The following is a 4,791-nucleotide window of genomic DNA, read 5'->3' as shown; positions in this document are numbered from 1 at the left end:
GATTAAGGTTCTCATAATTCGTGCATGAAAGGGTTAATGACCAATTTATTTATTTTTCTTATCAGTGACCGAGGGCACTTTTCAGTTTAGATTTGGCACAAAATTTAATTCAAATAAATATTTTTTTAATATATTACAGATAAATATATGTTGTTTATTTACAACATTTTGTAAATATAAACAGACACCTTTGGCACAGGAACATATTTGGACACATTTTTTTTTCAACCAAAAATCCTGAAGCCAGAGTTGGGGGTACTTGGATAAAAAAGTCTGTTTGAAGGGCTACTCTGCTGTAAAAAGTCTATTTCAGGGGGTACTAAGCCGTAAAAAGTCTATTTCAGGGGTACTCCGTTGTAAATAGTCTGTATCAGGGGGTACTCTGCTGTAAAAAAGTCTGTTTCACGGGGGACTCCACTGTAAAAAGTCTGTTTCAAGGGCTACTCAACTGTAAAAAGTGTATTTCAGGGCCTACTCCACTGTAAAAAGTGTATTTCAGGGGGTACTCTTCTGTAAAAAGTGTATTTCAGGGCCTACTCCACTGTAAAAAGTGTATTCAGGGGGTACTCTTCTGTAAAAAGTGTATTTCAGGGCCTACTCCACTGTAAAAAGTGTATTTCAGGGGGTACTCTTCTGTAAAAAGTGTATTTCAGGGGCTACTCTGCTGTAAAAAGTCTATTTCAGGGGTACTCCACTGCAAAAAGTCTATTTCAGGGGGTACTAAGCAAGGCTATAATCGTTAACGAAAATGAACGAAATGACGAAAACTAAAATTCAAAAAATTTTTTCGTTAACTGAAATAAATAAAAACTCTAATTAAAAGAAAAAAACGATAACTAACTGAAACTGTATTGTGAGCTTACAAAACTAACTAAAACGTATAAAAATTATGGATAAAATTCCCTTCGTTTTCGTCTTTGTCAATGTCGGATTGATATGAAATGGATTTATTTGGCTCCAGCAGTTTTAGCTAGCGGCACCATACGACACTACACAGTCTGTCATGTCTGGTCACTGGTTGTTTCCAGTGGTCTTCTGGTCCCCACTCCACCTGGAACATAACGACTAAAGCTGGGACACAGCAGCACAGTCCTGTCTGGGGTTTACTTCAGTGATGAGTGGGGTCGGGTTTTTGTTTTGTTTTGTTTTTTCTCACTGTGTGTGCGTGAGTGACAGAGACAGAGTGGAGCTAAAGGACAGCGGTAGACAAATGTTGAACTAGCATCCAGGTAAAAACTGGAGAGTTTATCACCTTGAAAAGGCCTTCCAAGCCCTGAACTGCACAGTTTAGAAGAGGAGAAAAGAGGAGGAGGAAAACTAATCCAATTACAGAGGGCTGTAAACTTTTATAATATTAAAAAATGTTTGATGTTACTAGCAACAGCTAGCTGAACTGAAATGAAGCAAAGCTGGCTAATAATGGAACTGGAGATGATTAAGAGATGAGAGATCTGCTAAGGTGTGTGTTTACTGATGAGGAACTGGGTTATATATGGTTTATATATTTTTTTATCTGGTTTAACTGCTGGTTAGCTGGTTTATATATGTTTCTATCTGCCTTAACTGCTGGCTGCTTTGTGCATCTCCTCTCACACTTTGCACATCTTTGTATTGTTGTCACGAAAGTTACGTTGTGTATGGATCACACACACACCCAACCTGCTATAGGGAATTTATACATTTTACTGTACATGTGTTTGTGTCTCTGCTCAGTTAATGAGCCGCCCTAACCCGACCCCCAGATAAAGTGTCCAGAGTAACCCGCTGGTTCACGCCTCACTAATTTCTTTGAATAGGATGGTGAGGAAGATAAAATATATGAAATAACTAAAACTAATACTAAAACTAAACTAAACTAAACTAAACTGAAACTAAGCATTCAGAAAAAAAGATAACTAATAAAAACTAGCAAACATGCTCCAAAAACTAATTAAAACTAACTGAATTAGAGAAAAAAAGTCAAAACTAAACAAAACTAAACTATAATTAAAAATCCAAAACGATTATAACCTTGGTACTAACCTGTAAAAAGTCTATTTCAGGGGTACTCCGCTGTAAATACTCTTTATCAGGGGGTACTCTGCTGTAAAAAAATCTGTTTCACGGGGGACTCTGCTGTAAAAAGTCTGTTTCAAGGGGTACTCTGCTGTAAAAAGTGTACTTCAAGGGCTACTCCACTGTAAAAAGTCTATTTCAGGGGGTACTCCACTGTAAAAAGTGTATTTCAGGGGCTACTCTGCTGTAAAAAGTATATTTCAGGGGCTAGTCCGCTGTAAAAAGCCTATTTCAGGGGGTACTCTGCTGTAAAAAGTCTATTTCAGGGGGTACGCCGTTGTAAAAAGTGTATTTCAGGGGCTACTCTGCTGTAAAAAGTGTATTTCAGAGGCTAGTCCGCTGTAAAAAGCCTATTTCAGGGGCTACTCTGCTGTAAAAAAACATATTTCAGGAGGGTACTCCATTGTAAAAAGTGTATTTCAGGGGCTACTCCGCTGTAAAAAGTCTATTTCAGGGGGTACTCTGCTGTAAAAATCCTTTTTTAGGGGCTACTCCGCTGAAAAAAGTCTATTTCAGGGGGTACTCCATTGTAAAAAGTGTATTTCAGAGGCTAGTCTGCTGTAAAAAGCCTATTTCAGGGGCTACTCCGCTGTAAAAAAAACATATTTCAGGAGGGTACTCCATTGTAAAAAGTGTATTTCAGGGGCTACTCCGCTGTAAAAAGTCTATTTCAGGGGGTACTCTGCTGTAAAAATCCTATTTTAGGGGCTACTCCGCTGAAAAAAGTCTATTTCAGGGGGTACTCCATTGTAAAAAGTGTATTTCAGGGGCTACTTCGCTGTAAAAAGCCTATTTCAGGAGGTACTCCTCTGTAAAAACTGTATTTCAGAAGGGTACTCCATTCTAAAAAGTCTATTTCAGGGGCTACTCCGCTGTAAAAAGTGTATTTCAGGGGGTACTCTGCTGTAAAAAGTCTATTTCAGGGGGTACTCCACTGCAAAAAGTCTATTTCAGGGGGTACTAAGCAAGGCTATAATCGTTAACGAAAATGAACGAAATGACGAAAACTAAAATTCAAAAAAATTTTTCGTTAACTGAAATAAATAAAAACTCTAATTAAAAGAAAAAAACGATAACTAACTGAAACTGTATTGTGAGCTTACAAAACTAACTAAAACGTATAAAAATTATGGATAAAATTCCCTTCGTTTTCGTCTTTGTCAATGTCGGATTGATATGAAATGGATTTATTTGGCTCCAGCAGTTTTAGCTAGCGGCACCATACGACACTACACAGTCTGTCATGTCTGGTCACTGGTTGTTTCCAGTGGTCTTCTGGTCCCCACTCCACCTGGAACATACAGACTAAAGCTGGGACACAGCAGCACAATCCTGTCTGGGGTTTACTTCAGTGATGAGTGGGGTCGGGTTTTTGTTTTGTTTTGTTTTTTCTCACTGTGTGTGCGTGAGTGACAGAGACAGAGTGGAGCTAAAGGACAGCGGTAGACAAGTGTTGAACTAGCATCCAGGTAAAAACTGGAGAGTTTATCACCATGAAAAGGCCTTCCAAGCCCTGAACTGCACAGTTTAGAAGAGGAGAAAAGAGGAGGAGGAAAACTAATCCAATTACAGAGGGCTGTAAACTTTTATAATATTAAAAAATGTTTGATGTTACTAGCAACAGCTAGCTGAACTGAAATGAAGCAAAGTAGGCTAATAATGGAACTGGAGATGATTAAGAGATGAGATATCTGCTAAGGTGTGGTTTACTGATGAGGAACTGGGTTATATATGGTTTATATATGTTTTTATCTGGTTTAACTGCTGGTTAGCTGGTTTATATATGTTTCTATCTGCCTTAACTGCTGGCTGCTTTGTGCATCTCCTCTCACGCTTTGCACATCTTTGTATTGTTGTCACGAAAGTTACGTTGTGTATGGATCACACACACACCCAACCTGCTATAGGGAATTTATACATTTACTGTACATGTGTTTGTGTCCTCTGCTCAGTTAATGAGCCGCCCTAACCCGACCCCCAGATAAAGTGTCCAGAGTAACCCGCTGGTTCACGCCTCACTAATTTCTTTGAATAGGATGGTGAGGAAGATAAAATATATGAAATAACTAAAACTAATACTAAAACTAAACTAAACTAAACTAAAACTAAGCATTCAGAAAAAAAGATAACTAATAAAAACTAGCAAACATGCTCCAAAAACTAATTAAAACTAACTGAATTAGAGAAAAAAAGTCAAAACTAAACAAAACTAAACTATAATTAAAAATCCAAAACGATTATAACCTTGGTACTAACCTGTAAAAAGTCTATTTCAGGGGTACTCCGCTGTAAATACTCTTTATCAGGGGGTACTCTGCTGTAAAAAAATCTGTTTCACGGGGGACTCTGCTGTAAAAAGTCTGTTTCAAGGGGTACTCTGCTGTAAAAAGTGTACTTCAAGGGCTACTCCACTGTAAAAAGTCTATTTCAGGGGTACTCCACTGTAAAAAGTGTATTTCAGGGGCTACTCTGCTGTAAAAAGTATATTTCAGGGGCTAGTCCGCTGTAAAAAGCCTATTTCAGGGGGTACTCTGCTGTAAAAAGTCTATTTTAGGGGGTACGCCGTTGTAAAAAGTGTATTTCAGGGGCTACTCTGCTGTAAAAAGTGTATTTCAGAGGCTAGTCCGCTGTAAAAAGCCTATTTCAGGGGCTACTCCGCTGTAAAAAAACATATTCAGGAGGGTACTCCATTGTAAAAAGTGTATTTCAGGGGCTACTCCGCTGTAAAAAGTCTAT

The sequence above is a fragment of the Sphaeramia orbicularis genome, chromosome 9, assembly GCF_902148855.1.
Source record: "Sphaeramia orbicularis chromosome 9, fSphaOr1.1, whole genome shotgun sequence".
Taxonomy (NCBI): Eukaryota; Metazoa; Chordata; class Actinopteri; order Kurtiformes; family Apogonidae; genus Sphaeramia; species Sphaeramia orbicularis.
The sequence above is the reverse complement of the archived record's forward strand: the minus strand, read 5'-3'. Positions refer to the sequence as shown.